General features: G+C 42.4%; 29 non-coding genes across 29 annotated transcripts; all 29 read right to left on the bottom strand.

Annotated features, from left to right (window-relative positions):
- Positions 1-157: 157 nt before the first annotated feature.
- Positions 158-276, bottom strand: LOC135158281 (5S ribosomal RNA). Its single transcript, XR_010297055.1, has one exon. It is a non-coding gene; the product is annotated as a 5S ribosomal RNA (ribosomal RNA).
- A 467-nt stretch (positions 277-743) lies between these two features.
- Positions 744-862, bottom strand: LOC135158279 (5S ribosomal RNA). The gene has a single exon (XR_010297053.1). It is a non-coding gene; the product is annotated as a 5S ribosomal RNA (ribosomal RNA).
- Positions 863-1,329: 467 nt separating this feature from the next.
- LOC135158278 (5S ribosomal RNA) lies at positions 1,330-1,448 on the bottom strand. Its single transcript, XR_010297052.1, has one exon. It is a non-coding gene; the product is annotated as a 5S ribosomal RNA (ribosomal RNA).
- A 467-nt stretch (positions 1,449-1,915) lies between these two features.
- On the bottom strand, positions 1,916-2,034 carry LOC135158277 (5S ribosomal RNA). Its single transcript, XR_010297051.1, has one exon. It is a non-coding gene; the product is annotated as a 5S ribosomal RNA (ribosomal RNA).
- A 467-nt stretch (positions 2,035-2,501) lies between these two features.
- LOC135158276 (5S ribosomal RNA) lies at positions 2,502-2,620 on the bottom strand. Its single transcript, XR_010297050.1, has one exon. It is a non-coding gene; the product is annotated as a 5S ribosomal RNA (ribosomal RNA).
- Positions 2,621-3,087: 467 nt separating this feature from the next.
- LOC135158275 (5S ribosomal RNA) lies at positions 3,088-3,206 on the bottom strand. Its single transcript, XR_010297049.1, has one exon. It is a non-coding gene; the product is annotated as a 5S ribosomal RNA (ribosomal RNA).
- Positions 3,207-3,673: 467 nt separating this feature from the next.
- LOC135158274 (5S ribosomal RNA) lies at positions 3,674-3,792 on the bottom strand. Its single transcript, XR_010297048.1, has one exon. It is a non-coding gene; the product is annotated as a 5S ribosomal RNA (ribosomal RNA).
- Positions 3,793-4,259: 467 nt separating this feature from the next.
- Positions 4,260-4,378, bottom strand: LOC135158273 (5S ribosomal RNA). Its single transcript, XR_010297047.1, has one exon. It is a non-coding gene; the product is annotated as a 5S ribosomal RNA (ribosomal RNA).
- A 467-nt stretch (positions 4,379-4,845) lies between these two features.
- LOC135158272 (5S ribosomal RNA) lies at positions 4,846-4,964 on the bottom strand. Its single transcript, XR_010297046.1, has one exon. It is a non-coding gene; the product is annotated as a 5S ribosomal RNA (ribosomal RNA).
- Positions 4,965-5,431: 467 nt separating this feature from the next.
- On the bottom strand, positions 5,432-5,550 carry LOC135158271 (5S ribosomal RNA). Its single transcript, XR_010297045.1, has one exon. It is a non-coding gene; the product is annotated as a 5S ribosomal RNA (ribosomal RNA).
- A 467-nt stretch (positions 5,551-6,017) lies between these two features.
- Positions 6,018-6,136, bottom strand: LOC135158270 (5S ribosomal RNA). The gene has a single exon (XR_010297044.1). It is a non-coding gene; the product is annotated as a 5S ribosomal RNA (ribosomal RNA).
- A 467-nt stretch (positions 6,137-6,603) lies between these two features.
- On the bottom strand, positions 6,604-6,722 carry LOC135158268 (5S ribosomal RNA). The gene has a single exon (XR_010297042.1). It is a non-coding gene; the product is annotated as a 5S ribosomal RNA (ribosomal RNA).
- Positions 6,723-7,189: 467 nt separating this feature from the next.
- On the bottom strand, positions 7,190-7,308 carry LOC135158267 (5S ribosomal RNA). The gene has a single exon (XR_010297040.1). It is a non-coding gene; the product is annotated as a 5S ribosomal RNA (ribosomal RNA).
- A 467-nt stretch (positions 7,309-7,775) lies between these two features.
- On the bottom strand, positions 7,776-7,894 carry LOC135158266 (5S ribosomal RNA). The gene has a single exon (XR_010297039.1). It is a non-coding gene; the product is annotated as a 5S ribosomal RNA (ribosomal RNA).
- A 467-nt stretch (positions 7,895-8,361) lies between these two features.
- On the bottom strand, positions 8,362-8,480 carry LOC135158265 (5S ribosomal RNA). Its single transcript, XR_010297038.1, has one exon. It is a non-coding gene; the product is annotated as a 5S ribosomal RNA (ribosomal RNA).
- A 467-nt stretch (positions 8,481-8,947) lies between these two features.
- On the bottom strand, positions 8,948-9,066 carry LOC135158264 (5S ribosomal RNA). Its single transcript, XR_010297037.1, has one exon. It is a non-coding gene; the product is annotated as a 5S ribosomal RNA (ribosomal RNA).
- Positions 9,067-9,533: 467 nt separating this feature from the next.
- On the bottom strand, positions 9,534-9,652 carry LOC135158263 (5S ribosomal RNA). The gene has a single exon (XR_010297036.1). It is a non-coding gene; the product is annotated as a 5S ribosomal RNA (ribosomal RNA).
- A 467-nt stretch (positions 9,653-10,119) lies between these two features.
- Positions 10,120-10,238, bottom strand: LOC135158262 (5S ribosomal RNA). The gene has a single exon (XR_010297035.1). It is a non-coding gene; the product is annotated as a 5S ribosomal RNA (ribosomal RNA).
- A 467-nt stretch (positions 10,239-10,705) lies between these two features.
- On the bottom strand, positions 10,706-10,824 carry LOC135158261 (5S ribosomal RNA). The gene has a single exon (XR_010297034.1). It is a non-coding gene; the product is annotated as a 5S ribosomal RNA (ribosomal RNA).
- A 467-nt stretch (positions 10,825-11,291) lies between these two features.
- LOC135158260 (5S ribosomal RNA) lies at positions 11,292-11,410 on the bottom strand. Its single transcript, XR_010297033.1, has one exon. It is a non-coding gene; the product is annotated as a 5S ribosomal RNA (ribosomal RNA).
- Positions 11,411-11,877: 467 nt separating this feature from the next.
- LOC135158259 (5S ribosomal RNA) lies at positions 11,878-11,996 on the bottom strand. Its single transcript, XR_010297032.1, has one exon. It is a non-coding gene; the product is annotated as a 5S ribosomal RNA (ribosomal RNA).
- A 467-nt stretch (positions 11,997-12,463) lies between these two features.
- Positions 12,464-12,582, bottom strand: LOC135158257 (5S ribosomal RNA). The gene has a single exon (XR_010297030.1). It is a non-coding gene; the product is annotated as a 5S ribosomal RNA (ribosomal RNA).
- Positions 12,583-13,049: 467 nt separating this feature from the next.
- LOC135158256 (5S ribosomal RNA) lies at positions 13,050-13,168 on the bottom strand. Its single transcript, XR_010297029.1, has one exon. It is a non-coding gene; the product is annotated as a 5S ribosomal RNA (ribosomal RNA).
- Positions 13,169-13,635: 467 nt separating this feature from the next.
- On the bottom strand, positions 13,636-13,754 carry LOC135158255 (5S ribosomal RNA). The gene has a single exon (XR_010297028.1). It is a non-coding gene; the product is annotated as a 5S ribosomal RNA (ribosomal RNA).
- Positions 13,755-14,221: 467 nt separating this feature from the next.
- Positions 14,222-14,340, bottom strand: LOC135158254 (5S ribosomal RNA). The gene has a single exon (XR_010297027.1). It is a non-coding gene; the product is annotated as a 5S ribosomal RNA (ribosomal RNA).
- A 467-nt stretch (positions 14,341-14,807) lies between these two features.
- LOC135158253 (5S ribosomal RNA) lies at positions 14,808-14,926 on the bottom strand. The gene has a single exon (XR_010297026.1). It is a non-coding gene; the product is annotated as a 5S ribosomal RNA (ribosomal RNA).
- Positions 14,927-15,393: 467 nt separating this feature from the next.
- Positions 15,394-15,512, bottom strand: LOC135158252 (5S ribosomal RNA). The gene has a single exon (XR_010297025.1). It is a non-coding gene; the product is annotated as a 5S ribosomal RNA (ribosomal RNA).
- A 467-nt stretch (positions 15,513-15,979) lies between these two features.
- LOC135158251 (5S ribosomal RNA) lies at positions 15,980-16,098 on the bottom strand. Its single transcript, XR_010297024.1, has one exon. It is a non-coding gene; the product is annotated as a 5S ribosomal RNA (ribosomal RNA).
- Positions 16,099-16,565: 467 nt separating this feature from the next.
- LOC135158250 (5S ribosomal RNA) lies at positions 16,566-16,684 on the bottom strand. The gene has a single exon (XR_010297023.1). It is a non-coding gene; the product is annotated as a 5S ribosomal RNA (ribosomal RNA).
- Positions 16,685-16,760: the final 76 nt, after the last annotated feature.

Genomic DNA, 16,760 nt, shown 5'->3' with positions numbered 1-16,760 from the left:
GACATCAAGCGAAAAGTTTATTCCTGCTCTATTAAAAAGGGTGACGAAGGAGACGAAAAAGACAACAAAAAGAGACAAAAGTGATACTATAAGGAAAACAAATACCAACGACTTAAAATGTAAAAATGAATAAAGGGGCATTTCATGAAGCAAAAAATGCCTACAACACCCGGTATTCCCAGGCGGTCTCCCATCCAAGTACTAACCGAGCCCTATGCTGCTTGACTTCGGTGATCGGACGAGAACCGGTATATTCAGCATGGTATGGTCGTAGGCTCTTGCTCCATCAAAGTCAAGCTATTTGAAGGGATACTATGACGTCATCATCTATTTAATCCCTGTCAGTAATAATATTGGTTTCTTGATGTCTTCAGTCATTCCACCGATCTTTCATTGGGTTTGTTTCAGTTTCCATCGGATGCCTACCTACGAGAATTTTGAGATATTGTCGTGTTTTTTTTCTTGGATGCGCACCTGTGTGTGACGCAACAATTCACATGATGGTGTAGGCCTTGAACTGCGCGCCTCGTCTCTTGGAGACCCTGTGCTTGCAAACAAACGACTTTCCTCATTGCCTTGAATGTCGGACATCAAGCGAAAAGTTTATTCCTGCTCTATTAAAAAGGGTGACGAAGGAGACGAAAAAGACAACAAAAAGAGACAAAAGTGATACTATAAGGAAAACAAATACCAACGACTTAAAATGTAAAAATGAATAAAGGGGCATTTCATGAAGCAAAAAATGCCTACAACACCCGGTATTCCCAGGCGGTCTCCCATCCAAGTACTAACCGAGCCCTATGCTGCTTGACTTCGGTGATCGGACGAGAACCGGTATATTCAGCATGGTATGGTCGTAGGCTCTTGCTCCATCAAAGTCAAGCTATTTGAAGGGATACTATGACGTCATCATCTATTTAATCCCTGTCAGTAATAATATTGGTTTCTTGATGTCTTCAGTCATTCCACCGATCTTTCATTGGGTTTGTTTCAGTTTCCATCGGATGCCTACCTACGAGAATTTTGAGATATTGTCGTGTTTTTTTTCTTGGATGCGCACCTGTGTGTGACGCAACAATTCACATGATGGTGTAGGCCTTGAACTGCGCGCCTCGTCTCTTGGAGACCCTGTGCTTGCAAACAAACGACTTTCCTCATTGCCTTGAATGTCGGACATCAAGCGAAAAGTTTATTCCTGCTCTATTAAAAAGGGTGACGAAGGAGACGAAAAAGACAACAAAAAGAGACAAAAGTGATACTATAAGGAAAACAAATACCAACGACTTAAAATGTAAAAATGAATAAAGGGGCATTTCATGAAGCAAAAAATGCCTACAACACCCGGTATTCCCAGGCGGTCTCCCATCCAAGTACTAACCGAGCCCTATGCTGCTTGACTTCGGTGATCGGACGAGAACCGGTATATTCAGCATGGTATGGTCGTAGGCTCTTGCTCCATCAAAGTCAAGCTATTTGAAGGGATACTATGACGTCATCATCTATTTAATCCCTGTCAGTAATAATATTGGTTTCTTGATGTCTTCAGTCATTCCACCGATCTTTCATTGGGTTTGTTTCAGTTTCCATCGGATGCCTACCTACGAGAATTTTGAGATATTGTCGTGTTTTTTTTCTTGGATGCGCACCTGTGTGTGACGCAACAATTCACATGATGGTGTAGGCCTTGAACTGCGCGCCTCGTCTCTTGGAGACCCTGTGCTTGCAAACAAACGACTTTCCTCATTGCCTTGAATGTCGGACATCAAGCGAAAAGTTTATTCCTGCTCTATTAAAAAGGGTGACGAAGGAGACGAAAAAGACAACAAAAAGAGACAAAAGTGATACTATAAGGAAAACAAATACCAACGACTTAAAATGTAAAAATGAATAAAGGGGCATTTCATGAAGCAAAAAATGCCTACAACACCCGGTATTCCCAGGCGGTCTCCCATCCAAGTACTAACCGAGCCCTATGCTGCTTGACTTCGGTGATCGGACGAGAACCGGTATATTCAGCATGGTATGGTCGTAGGCTCTTGCTCCATCAAAGTCAAGCTATTTGAAGGGATACTATGACGTCATCATCTATTTAATCCCTGTCAGTAATAATATTGGTTTCTTGATGTCTTCAGTCATTCCACCGATCTTTCATTGGGTTTGTTTCAGTTTCCATCGGATGCCTACCTACGAGAATTTTGAGATATTGTCGTGTTTTTTTTCTTGGATGCGCACCTGTGTGTGACGCAACAATTCACATGATGGTGTAGGCCTTGAACTGCGCGCCTCGTCTCTTGGAGACCCTGTGCTTGCAAACAAACGACTTTCCTCATTGCCTTGAATGTCGGACATCAAGCGAAAAGTTTATTCCTGCTCTATTAAAAAGGGTGACGAAGGAGACGAAAAAGACAACAAAAAGAGACAAAAGTGATACTATAAGGAAAACAAATACCAACGACTTAAAATGTAAAAATGAATAAAGGGGCATTTCATGAAGCAAAAAATGCCTACAACACCCGGTATTCCCAGGCGGTCTCCCATCCAAGTACTAACCGAGCCCTATGCTGCTTGACTTCGGTGATCGGACGAGAACCGGTATATTCAGCATGGTATGGTCGTAGGCTCTTGCTCCATCAAAGTCAAGCTATTTGAAGGGATACTATGACGTCATCATCTATTTAATCCCTGTCAGTAATAATATTGGTTTCTTGATGTCTTCAGTCATTCCACCGATCTTTCATTGGGTTTGTTTCAGTTTCCATCGGATGCCTACCTACGAGAATTTTGAGATATTGTCGTGTTTTTTTTCTTGGATGCGCACCTGTGTGTGACGCAACAATTCACATGATGGTGTAGGCCTTGAACTGCGCGCCTCGTCTCTTGGAGACCCTGTGCTTGCAAACAAACGACTTTCCTCATTGCCTTGAATGTCGGACATCAAGCGAAAAGTTTATTCCTGCTCTATTAAAAAGGGTGACGAAGGAGACGAAAAAGACAACAAAAAGAGACAAAAGTGATACTATAAGGAAAACAAATACCAACGACTTAAAATGTAAAAATGAATAAAGGGGCATTTCATGAAGCAAAAAATGCCTACAACACCCGGTATTCCCAGGCGGTCTCCCATCCAAGTACTAACCGAGCCCTATGCTGCTTGACTTCGGTGATCGGACGAGAACCGGTATATTCAGCATGGTATGGTCGTAGGCTCTTGCTCCATCAAAGTCAAGCTATTTGAAGGGATACTATGACGTCATCATCTATTTAATCCCTGTCAGTAATAATATTGGTTTCTTGATGTCTTCAGTCATTCCACCGATCTTTCATTGGGTTTGTTTCAGTTTCCATCGGATGCCTACCTACGAGAATTTTGAGATATTGTCGTGTTTTTTTTCTTGGATGCGCACCTGTGTGTGACGCAACAATTCACATGATGGTGTAGGCCTTGAACTGCGCGCCTCGTCTCTTGGAGACCCTGTGCTTGCAAACAAACGACTTTCCTCATTGCCTTGAATGTCGGACATCAAGCGAAAAGTTTATTCCTGCTCTATTAAAAAGGGTGACGAAGGAGACGAAAAAGACAACAAAAAGAGACAAAAGTGATACTATAAGGAAAACAAATACCAACGACTTAAAATGTAAAAATGAATAAAGGGGCATTTCATGAAGCAAAAAATGCCTACAACACCCGGTATTCCCAGGCGGTCTCCCATCCAAGTACTAACCGAGCCCTATGCTGCTTGACTTCGGTGATCGGACGAGAACCGGTATATTCAGCATGGTATGGTCGTAGGCTCTTGCTCCATCAAAGTCAAGCTATTTGAAGGGATACTATGACGTCATCATCTATTTAATCCCTGTCAGTAATAATATTGGTTTCTTGATGTCTTCAGTCATTCCACCGATCTTTCATTGGGTTTGTTTCAGTTTCCATCGGATGCCTACCTACGAGAATTTTGAGATATTGTCGTGTTTTTTTTCTTGGATGCGCACCTGTGTGTGACGCAACAATTCACATGATGGTGTAGGCCTTGAACTGCGCGCCTCGTCTCTTGGAGACCCTGTGCTTGCAAACAAACGACTTTCCTCATTGCCTTGAATGTCGGACATCAAGCGAAAAGTTTATTCCTGCTCTATTAAAAAGGGTGACGAAGGAGACGAAAAAGACAACAAAAAGAGACAAAAGTGATACTATAAGGAAAACAAATACCAACGACTTAAAATGTAAAAATGAATAAAGGGGCATTTCATGAAGCAAAAAATGCCTACAACACCCGGTATTCCCAGGCGGTCTCCCATCCAAGTACTAACCGAGCCCTATGCTGCTTGACTTCGGTGATCGGACGAGAACCGGTATATTCAGCATGGTATGGTCGTAGGCTCTTGCTCCATCAAAGTCAAGCTATTTGAAGGGATACTATGACGTCATCATCTATTTAATCCCTGTCAGTAATAATATTGGTTTCTTGATGTCTTCAGTCATTCCACCGATCTTTCATTGGGTTTGTTTCAGTTTCCATCGGATGCCTACCTACGAGAATTTTGAGATATTGTCGTGTTTTTTTTCTTGGATGCGCACCTGTGTGTGACGCAACAATTCACATGATGGTGTAGGCCTTGAACTGCGCGCCTCGTCTCTTGGAGACCCTGTGCTTGCAAACAAACGACTTTCCTCATTGCCTTGAATGTCGGACATCAAGCGAAAAGTTTATTCCTGCTCTATTAAAAAGGGTGACGAAGGAGACGAAAAAGACAACAAAAAGAGACAAAAGTGATACTATAAGGAAAACAAATACCAACGACTTAAAATGTAAAAATGAATAAAGGGGCATTTCATGAAGCAAAAAATGCCTACAACACCCGGTATTCCCAGGCGGTCTCCCATCCAAGTACTAACCGAGCCCTATGCTGCTTGACTTCGGTGATCGGACGAGAACCGGTATATTCAGCATGGTATGGTCGTAGGCTCTTGCTCCATCAAAGTCAAGCTATTTGAAGGGATACTATGACGTCATCATCTATTTAATCCCTGTCAGTAATAATATTGGTTTCTTGATGTCTTCAGTCATTCCACCGATCTTTCATTGGGTTTGTTTCAGTTTCCATCGGATGCCTACCTACGAGAATTTTGAGATATTGTCGTGTTTTTTTTCTTGGATGCGCACCTGTGTGTGACGCAACAATTCACATGATGGTGTAGGCCTTGAACTGCGCGCCTCGTCTCTTGGAGACCCTGTGCTTGCAAACAAACGACTTTCCTCATTGCCTTGAATGTCGGACATCAAGCGAAAAGTTTATTCCTGCTCTATTAAAAAGGGTGACGAAGGAGACGAAAAAGACAACAAAAAGAGACAAAAGTGATACTATAAGGAAAACAAATACCAACGACTTAAAATGTAAAAATGAATAAAGGGGCATTTCATGAAGCAAAAAATGCCTACAACACCCGGTATTCCCAGGCGGTCTCCCATCCAAGTACTAACCGAGCCCTATGCTGCTTGACTTCGGTGATCGGACGAGAACCGGTATATTCAGCATGGTATGGTCGTAGGCTCTTGCTCCATCAAAGTCAAGCTATTTGAAGGGATACTATGACGTCATCATCTATTTAATCCCTGTCAGTAATAATATTGGTTTCTTGATGTCTTCAGTCATTCCACCGATCTTTCATTGGGTTTGTTTCAGTTTCCATCGGATGCCTACCTACGAGAATTTTGAGATATTGTCGTGTTTTTTTTCTTGGATGCGCACCTGTGTGTGACGCAACAATTCACATGATGGTGTAGGCCTTGAACTGCGCGCCTCGTCTCTTGGAGACCCTGTGCTTGCAAACAAACGACTTTCCTCATTGCCTTGAATGTCGGACATCAAGCGAAAAGTTTATTCCTGCTCTATTAAAAAGGGTGACGAAGGAGACGAAAAAGACAACAAAAAGAGACAAAAGTGATACTATAAGGAAAACAAATACCAACGACTTAAAATGTAAAAATGAATAAAGGGGCATTTCATGAAGCAAAAAATGCCTACAACACCCGGTATTCCCAGGCGGTCTCCCATCCAAGTACTAACCGAGCCCTATGCTGCTTGACTTCGGTGATCGGACGAGAACCGGTATATTCAGCATGGTATGGTCGTAGGCTCTTGCTCCATCAAAGTCAAGCTATTTGAAGGGATACTATGACGTCATCATCTATTTAATCCCTGTCAGTAATAATATTGGTTTCTTGATGTCTTCAGTCATTCCACCGATCTTTCATTGGGTTTGTTTCAGTTTCCATCGGATGCCTACCTACGAGAATTTTGAGATATTGTCGTGTTTTTTTTCTTGGATGCGCACCTGTGTGTGACGCAACAATTCACATGATGGTGTAGGCCTTGAACTGCGCGCCTCGTCTCTTGGAGACCCTGTGCTTGCAAACAAACGACTTTCCTCATTGCCTTGAATGTCGGACATCAAGCGAAAAGTTTATTCCTGCTCTATTAAAAAGGGTGACGAAGGAGACGAAAAAGACAACAAAAAGAGACAAAAGTGATACTATAAGGAAAACAAATACCAACGACTTAAAATGTAAAAATGAATAAAGGGGCATTTCATGAAGCAAAAAATGCCTACAACACCCGGTATTCCCAGGCGGTCTCCCATCCAAGTACTAACCGAGCCCTATGCTGCTTGACTTCGGTGATCGGACGAGAACCGGTATATTCAGCATGGTATGGTCGTAGGCTCTTGCTCCATCAAAGTCAAGCTATTTGAAGGGATACTATGACGTCATCATCTATTTAATCCCTGTCAGTAATAATATTGGTTTCTTGATGTCTTCAGTCATTCCACCGATCTTTCATTGGGTTTGTTTCAGTTTCCATCGGATGCCTACCTACGAGAATTTTGAGATATTGTCGTGTTTTTTTTCTTGGATGCGCACCTGTGTGTGACGCAACAATTCACATGATGGTGTAGGCCTTGAACTGCGCGCCTCGTCTCTTGGAGACCCTGTGCTTGCAAACAAACGACTTTCCTCATTGCCTTGAATGTCGGACATCAAGCGAAAAGTTTATTCCTGCTCTATTAAAAAGGGTGACGAAGGAGACGAAAAAGACAACAAAAAGAGACAAAAGTGATACTATAAGGAAAACAAATACCAACGACTTAAAATGTAAAAATGAATAAAGGGGCATTTCATGAAGCAAAAAATGCCTACAACACCCGGTATTCCCAGGCGGTCTCCCATCCAAGTACTAACCGAGCCCTATGCTGCTTGACTTCGGTGATCGGACGAGAACCGGTATATTCAGCATGGTATGGTCGTAGGCTCTTGCTCCATCAAAGTCAAGCTATTTGAAGGGATACTATGACGTCATCATCTATTTAATCCCTGTCAGTAATAATATTGGTTTCTTGATGTCTTCAGTCATTCCACCGATCTTTCATTGGGTTTGTTTCAGTTTCCATCGGATGCCTACCTACGAGAATTTTGAGATATTGTCGTGTTTTTTTTCTTGGATGCGCACCTGTGTGTGACGCAACAATTCACATGATGGTGTAGGCCTTGAACTGCGCGCCTCGTCTCTTGGAGACCCTGTGCTTGCAAACAAATGACTTTCCTCATTGCCTTGAATGTCGGACATCAAGCGAAAAGTTTATTCCTGCTCTATTAAAAAGGGTGACGAAGGAGACGAAAAAGACAACAAAAAGAGACAAAAGTGATACTATAAGGAAAACAAATACCAACGACTTAAAATGTAAAAATGAATAAAGGGGCATTTCATGAAGCAAAAAATGCCTACAACACCCGGTATTCCCAGGCGGTCTCCCATCCAAGTACTAACCGAGCCCTATGCTGCTTGACTTCGGTGATCGGACGAGAACCGGTATATTCAGCATGGTATGGTCGTAGGCTCTTGCTCCATCAAAGTCAAGCTATTTGAAGGGATACTATGACGTCATCATCTATTTAATCCCTGTCAGTAATAATATTGGTTTCTTGATGTCTTCAGTCATTCCACCGATCTTTCATTGGGTTTGTTTCAGTTTCCATCGGATGCCTACCTACGAGAATTTTGAGATATTGTCGTGTTTTTTTTCTTGGATGCGCACCTGTGTGTGACGCAACAATTCACATGATGGTGTAGGCCTTGAACTGCGCGCCTCGTCTCTTGGAGACCCTGTGCTTGCAAACAAACGACTTTCCTCATTGCCTTGAATGTCGGACATCAAGCGAAAAGTTTATTCCTGCTCTATTAAAAAGGGTGACGAAGGAGACGAAAAAGACAACAAAAAGAGACAAAAGTGATACTATAAGGAAAACAAATACCAACGACTTAAAATGTAAAAATGAATAAAGGGGCATTTCATGAAGCAAAAAATGCCTACAACACCCGGTATTCCCAGGCGGTCTCCCATCCAAGTACTAACCGAGCCCTATGCTGCTTGACTTCGGTGATCGGACGAGAACCGGTATATTCAGCATGGTATGGTCGTAGGCTCTTGCTCCATCAAAGTCAAGCTATTTGAAGGGATACTATGACGTCATCATCTATTTAATCCCTGTCAGTAATAATATTGGTTTCTTGATGTCTTCAGTCATTCCACCGATCTTTCATTGGGTTTGTTTCAGTTTCCATCGGATGCCTACCTACGAGAATTTTGAGATATTGTCGTGTTTTTTTTCTTGGATGCGCACCTGTGTGTGACGCAACAATTCACATGATGGTGTAGGCCTTGAACTGCGCGCCTCGTCTCTTGGAGACCCTGTGCTTGCAAACAAACGACTTTCCTCATTGCCTTGAATGTCGGACATCAAGCGAAAAGTTTATTCCTGCTCTATTAAAAAGGGTGACGAAGGAGACGAAAAAGACAACAAAAAGAGACAAAAGTGATACTATAAGGAAAACAAATACCAACGACTTAAAATGTAAAAATGAATAAAGGGGCATTTCATGAAGCAAAAAATGCCTACAACACCCGGTATTCCCAGGCGGTCTCCCATCCAAGTACTAACCGAGCCCTATGCTGCTTGACTTCGGTGATCGGACGAGAACCGGTATATTCAGCATGGTATGGTCGTAGGCTCTTGCTCCATCAAAGTCAAGCTATTTGAAGGGATACTATGACGTCATCATCTATTTAATCCCTGTCAGTAATAATATTGGTTTCTTGATGTCTTCAGTCATTCCACCGATCTTTCATTGGGTTTGTTTCAGTTTCCATCGGATGCCTACCTACGAGAATTTTGAGATATTGTCGTGTTTTTTTTCTTGGATGCGCACCTGTGTGTGACGCAACAATTCACATGATGGTGTAGGCCTTGAACTGCGCGCCTCGTCTCTTGGAGACCCTGTGCTTGCAAACAAACGACTTTCCTCATTGCCTTGAATGTCGGACATCAAGCGAAAAGTTTATTCCTGCTCTATTAAAAAGGGTGACGAAGGAGACGAAAAAGACAACAAAAAGAGACAAAAGTGATACTATAAGGAAAACAAATACCAACGACTTAAAATGTAAAAATGAATAAAGGGGCATTTCATGAAGCAAAAAATGCCTACAACACCCGGTATTCCCAGGCGGTCTCCCATCCAAGTACTAACCGAGCCCTATGCTGCTTGACTTCGGTGATCGGACGAGAACCGGTATATTCAGCATGGTATGGTCGTAGGCTCTTGCTCCATCAAAGTCAAGCTATTTGAAGGGATACTATGACGTCATCATCTATTTAATCCCTGTCAGTAATAATATTGGTTTCTTGATGTCTTCAGTCATTCCACCGATCTTTCATTGGGTTTGTTTCAGTTTCCATCGGATGCCTACCTACGAGAATTTTGAGATATTGTCGTGTTTTTTTTCTTGGATGCGCACCTGTGTGTGACGCAACAATTCACATGATGGTGTAGGCCTTGAACTGCGCGCCTCGTCTCTTGGAGACCCTGTGCTTGCAAACAAACGACTTTCCTCATTGCCTTGAATGTCGGACATCAAGCGAAAAGTTTATTCCTGCTCTATTAAAAAGGGTGACGAAGGAGACGAAAAAGACAACAAAAAGAGACAAAAGTGATACTATAAGGAAAACAAATACCAACGACTTAAAATGTAAAAATGAATAAAGGGGCATTTCATGAAGCAAAAAATGCCTACAACACCCGGTATTCCCAGGCGGTCTCCCATCCAAGTACTAACCGAGCCCTATGCTGCTTGACTTCGGTGATCGGACGAGAACCGGTATATTCAGCATGGTATGGTCGTAGGCTCTTGCTCCATCAAAGTCAAGCTATTTGAAGGGATACTATGACGTCATCATCTATTTAATCCCTGTCAGTAATAATATTGGTTTCTTGATGTCTTCAGTCATTCCACCGATCTTTCATTGGGTTTGTTTCAGTTTCCATCGGATGCCTACCTACGAGAATTTTGAGATATTGTCGTGTTTTTTTTCTTGGATGCGCACCTGTGTGTGACGCAACAATTCACATGATGGTGTAGGCCTTGAACTGCGCGCCTCGTCTCTTGGAGACCCTGTGCTTGCAAACAAACGACTTTCCTCATTGCCTTGAATGTCGGACATCAAGCGAAAAGTTTATTCCTGCTCTATTAAAAAGGGTGACGAAGGAGACGAAAAAGACAACAAAAAGAGACAAAAGTGATACTATAAGGAAAACAAATACCAACGACTTAAAATGTAAAAATGAATAAAGGGGCATTTCATGAAGCAAAAAATGCCTACAACACCCGGTATTCCCAGGCGGTCTCCCATCCAAGTACTAACCGAGCCCTATGCTGCTTGACTTCGGTGATCGGACGAGAACCGGTATATTCAGCATGGTATGGTCGTAGGCTCTTGCTCCATCAAAGTCAAGCTATTTGAAGGGATACTATGACGTCATCATCTATTTAATCCCTGTCAGTAATAATATTGGTTTCTTGATGTCTTCAGTCATTCCACCGATCTTTCATTGGGTTTGTTTCAGTTTCCATCGGATGCCTACCTACGAGAATTTTGAGATATTGTCGTGTTTTTTTTCTTGGATGCGCACCTGTGTGTGACGCAACAATTCACATGATGGTGTAGGCCTTGAACTGCGCGCCTCGTCTCTTGGAGACCCTGTGCTTGCAAACAAACGACTTTCCTCATTGCCTTGAATGTCGGACATCAAGCGAAAAGTTTATTCCTGCTCTATTAAAAAGGGTGACGAAGGAGACGAAAAAGACAACAAAAAGAGACAAAAGTGATACTATAAGGAAAACAAATACCAACGACTTAAAATGTAAAAATGAATAAAGGGGCATTTCATGAAGCAAAAAATGCCTACAACACCCGGTATTCCCAGGCGGTCTCCCATCCAAGTACTAACCGAGCCCTATGCTGCTTGACTTCGGTGATCGGACGAGAACCGGTATATTCAGCATGGTATGGTCGTAGGCTCTTGCTCCATCAAAGTCAAGCTATTTGAAGGGATACTATGACGTCATCATCTATTTAATCCCTGTCAGTAATAATATTGGTTTCTTGATGTCTTCAGTCATTCCACCGATCTTTCATTGGGTTTGTTTCAGTTTCCATCGGATGCCTACCTACGAGAATTTTGAGATATTGTCGTGTTTTTTTTCTTGGATGCGCACCTGTGTGTGACGCAACAATTCACATGATGGTGTAGGCCTTGAACTGCGCGCCTCGTCTCTTGGAGACCCTGTGCTTGCAAACAAACGACTTTCCTCATTGCCTTGAATGTCGGACATCAAGCGAAAAGTTTATTCCTGCTCTATTAAAAAGGGTGACGAAGGAGACGAAAAAGACAACAAAAAGAGACAAAAGTGATACTATAAGGAAAACAAATACCAACGACTTAAAATGTAAAAATGAATAAAGGGGCATTTCATGAAGCAAAAAATGCCTACAACACCCGGTATTCCCAGGCGGTCTCCCATCCAAGTACTAACCGAGCCCTATGCTGCTTGACTTCGGTGATCGGACGAGAACCGGTATATTCAGCATGGTATGGTCGTAGGCTCTTGCTCCATCAAAGTCAAGCTATTTGAAGGGATACTATGACGTCATCATCTATTTAATCCCTGTCAGTAATAATATTGGTTTCTTGATGTCTTCAGTCATTCCACCGATCTTTCATTGGGTTTGTTTCAGTTTCCATCGGATGCCTACCTACGAGAATTTTGAGATATTGTCGTGTTTTTTTTCTTGGATGCGCACCTGTGTGTGACGCAACAATTCACATGATGGTGTAGGCCTTGAACTGCGCGCCTCGTCTCTTGGAGACCCTGTGCTTGCAAACAAACGACTTTCCTCATTGCCTTGAATGTCGGACATCAAGCGAAAAGTTTATTCCTGCTCTATTAAAAAGGGTGACGAAGGAGACGAAAAAGACAACAAAAAGAGACAAAAGTGATACTATAAGGAAAACAAATACCAACGACTTAAAATGTAAAAATGAATAAAGGGGCATTTCATGAAGCAAAAAATGCCTACAACACCCGGTATTCCCAGGCGGTCTCCCATCCAAGTACTAACCGAGCCCTATGCTGCTTGACTTCGGTGATCGGACGAGAACCGGTATATTCAGCATGGTATGGTCGTAGGCTCTTGCTCCATCAAAGTCAAGCTATTTGAAGGGATACTATGACGTCATCATCTATTTAATCCCTGTCAGTAATAATATTGGTTTCTTGATGTCTTCAGTCATTCCACCGATCTTTCATTGGGTTTGTTTCAGTTTCCATCGGATGCCTACCTACGAGAATTTTGAGATATTGTCGTGTTTTTTTTCTTGGATGCGCACCTGTGTGTGACGCAACAATTCACATGATGGTGTAGGCCTTGAACTGCGCGCCTCGTCTCTTGGAGACCCTGTGCTTGCAAACAAACGACTTTCCTCATTGCCTTGAATGTCGGACATCAAGCGAAAAGTTTATTCCTGCTCTATTAAAAAGGGTGACGAAGGAGACGAAAAAGACAACAAAAAGAGACAAAAGTGATACTATAAGGAAAACAAATACCAACGACTTAAAATGTAAAAATGAATAAAGGGGCATTTCATGAAGCAAAAAATGCCTACAACACCCGGTATTCCCAGGCGGTCTCCCATCCAAGTACTAACCGAGCCCTATGCTGCTTGACTTCGGTGATCGGACGAGAACCGGTATATTCAGCATGGTATGGTCGTAGGCTCTTGCTCCATCAAAGTCAAGCTATTTGAAGGGATACTATGACGTCATCATCTATTTAATCCCTGTCAGTAATAATATTGGTTTCTTGATGTCTTCAGTCATTCCACCGATCTTTCATTGGGTTTGTTTCAGTTTCCATCGGATGCCTACCTACGAGAATTTTGAGATATTGTCGTGTTTTTTTTCTTGGATGCGCACCTGTGTGTGACGCAACAATTCACATGATGGTGTAGGCCTTGAACTGCGCGCCTCGTCTCTTGGAGACCCTGTGCTTGCAAACAAACGACTTTCCTCATTGCCTTGAATGTCGGACATCAAGCGAAAAGTTTATTCCTGCTCTATTAAAAAGGGTGACGAAGGAGACGAAAAAGACAACAAAAAGAGACAAAAGTGATACTATAAGGAAAACAAATACCAACGACTTAAAATGTAAAAATGAATAAAGGGGCATTTCATGAAGCAAAAAATGCCTACAACACCCGGTATTCCCAGGCGGTCTCCCATCCAAGTACTAACCGAGCCCTATGCTGCTTGACTTCGGTGATCGGACGAGAACCGGTATATTCAGCATGGTATGGTCGTAGGCTCTTGCTCCATCAAAGTCAAGCTATTTGAAGGGATACTATGACGTCATCATCTATTTAATCCCTGTCAGTAATAATATTGGTTTCTTGATGTCTTCAGTCATTCCACCGATCTTTCATTGGGTTTGTTTCAGTTTCCATCGGATGCCTACCTACGAGAATTTTGAGATATTGTCGTGTTTTTTTTCTTGGATGCGCACCTGTGTGTGACGCAACAATTCACATGATGGTGTAGGCCTTGAACTGCGCGCCTCGTCTCTTGGAGACCCTGTGCTTGCAAACAAACGACTTTCCTCATTGCCTTGAATGTCGGACATCAAGCGAAAAGTTTATTCCTGCTCTATTAAAAAGGGTGACGAAGGAGACGAAAAAGACAACAAAAAGAGACAAAAGTGATACTATAAGGAAAACAAATACCAACGACTTAAAATGTAAAAATGAATAAAGGGGCATTTCATGAAGCAAAAAATGCCTACAACACCCGGTATTCCCAGGCGGTCTCCCATCCAAGTACTAACCGAGCCCTATGCTGCTTGACTTCGGTGATCGGACGAGAACCGGTATATTCAGCATGGTATGGTCGTAGGCTCTTGCTCCATCAAAGTCAAGCTATTTGAAGGGATACTATGACGTCATCATCTATTTAATCCCTGTCAGTAATAATATTGGTTTCTTGATGTCTTCAGTCATTCCACCGATCTTTCATTGGGTTTGTTTCAGTTTCCATCGGATGCCTACCTACGAGAATTTTGAGATATTGTCGTGTTTTTTTTCTTGGATGCGCACCTGTGTGTGACGCAACAATTCACATGATGGTGTAGGCCTTGAACTGCGCGCCTCGTCTCTTGGAGACCCTGTGCTTGCAAACAAACGACTTTCCTCATTGCCTTGAATGTCGGACATCAAGCGAAAAGTTTATTCCTGCTCTATTAAAAAGGGTGACGAAGGAGACGAAAAAGACAACAAAAAGAGACAAAAGTGATACTATAAGGAAAACAAATACCAACGACTTAAAATGTAAAAATGAATAAAGGGGCATTTCATGAAGCAAAAAATGCCTACAACACCCGGTATTCCCAGGCGGTCTCCCATCCAAGTACTAACCGAGCCCTATGCTGCTTGACTTCGGTGATCGGACGAGAACCGGTATATTCAGCATGGTATGGTCGTAGGCTCTTGCTCCATCAAAGTCAAGCTATTTGAAGGGATACTATGACGTCATCATCTATTTAATCCCTGTCAGTAATAATATTGGTTTCTTGATGTCTTCAGTCATTCCACCGATCTTTCATTGGGTTTGTTTCAGTTTCCATCGGATGCCTACCTACGAGAATTTTGAGATATTGTCGTGTTTTTTTTCTTGGATGCGCACCTGTGTGTGACGCAACAATTCACATGATGGTGTAGGCCTTGAACTGCGCGCCTCGTCTCTTGGAGACCCTGTGCTTGCAAACAAACGACTTTCCTCATTGCCTTGAATGTCGGACATCAAGCGAAAAGTTTATTCCTGCTCTATTAAAAAGGGTGACGAAGGAGACGAAAAAGACAACAAAAAGAGACAAAAGTGATACTATAAGGAAAACAAATACCAACGACTTAAAATGTAAAAATGAATAAAGGGGCATTTCATGAAGCAAAAAATGCCTACAACACCCGGTATTCCCAGGCGGTCTCCCATCCAAGTACTAACCGAGCCCTATGCTGCTTGACTTCGGTGATCGGACGAGAACCGGTATATTCAGCATGGTATGGTCGTAGGCTCTTGCTCCATCAAAGTCAAGCTATTTGAAGGGATACTATGACGTCATCATCTATTTAATCCCTGTCAGTAATAATATTGGTTTCTTGATGTCTTCAGTCATTCCACCGATCTTTCATTGGGTTTGTTTCAGTTTCCATCGGATGCCTACCTACGAGAATTTTGAGATATTGTCGTGTTTTTTTTCTTGGATGCGCACCTGTGTGTGACGCAACAATTCACATGATGGTGTAGGCCTTGAACTGCGCGCCTCGTCTCTTGGAGACCCTGTGCTTGCAAACAAACGACTTTCCTCATTGCCTTGAATGTCGGACATCAAGCGAAAAGTTTATTCCTGCTCTATTAAAAAGGGTGACGAAGGAGACGAAAAAGACAACAAAAAGAGACAAAAGTGATACTATAAGGAAAACAAATACCAACGACTTAAAATGTAAAAATGAATAAAGGGGCATTTCATGAAGCAAAAAATGCCTACAACACCCGGTATTCCCAGGCGGTCTCCCATCCAAGTACTAACCGAGCCCTATGCTGCTTGACTTCGGTGATCGGACGAGAACCGGTATATTCAGCATGGTATGGTCGTAGGCTCTTGCTCCATCAAAGTCAAGCTATTTGAAGGGATACTATGACGTCATCATCTATTTAATCCCTGTCAGTAATAATATTGGTTTCTTGATGTCTTCAGTCATTCCACCGATCTTTCATTGGGTTTGTTTCAGTTTCCATCGGATGCCTACCTACGAGAATTTTGAGATATTGTCGTGTTTTTTTTCTTGGATGCGCACCTGTGTGTGACGCAACAATTCACATGATGGTGTAGGCCTTGAACTGCGCGCCTCGTCTCTTGGAGACCCTGTGCTTGCAAACAAACGACTTTCCTCATTGCCTTGAATGTCGGACATCAAGCGAAAAGTTTATTCCTGCTCTATTAAAAAGGGTGACGAAGGAGACGAAAAAGACAACAAAAAGAGACAAAAGTGATACTATAAGGAAAACAAATACCAACGACTTAAAATGTAAAAATGAATAAAGGGGCATTTCATGAAGCAAAAAATGCCTACAACACCCGGTATTCCCAGGCGGTCTCCCATCCAAGTACTAACCGAGCCCTATGCTGCTTGACTTCGGTGATCGGACGAGAACCGGTATATTCAGCATGGTATGGTCGTAGGCTCTTGCTCCATCAAAGTCAAGCTATTTGAAGGGATACTATGACGTCATCATCTATTTAATCCCTGTCAGTAATAAT

The sequence above is a fragment of the Lytechinus pictus genome, unplaced genomic scaffold (assembly GCF_037042905.1).
Source record: "Lytechinus pictus isolate F3 Inbred unplaced genomic scaffold, Lp3.0 scaffold_45, whole genome shotgun sequence".
Lineage (NCBI taxonomy): Eukaryota > Metazoa > Echinodermata > Echinoidea > Temnopleuroida > Toxopneustidae > Lytechinus > Lytechinus pictus.
Note: the sequence above shows the minus strand (reverse complement) of the source record. Positions and strands in the feature narration are given on the sequence as shown.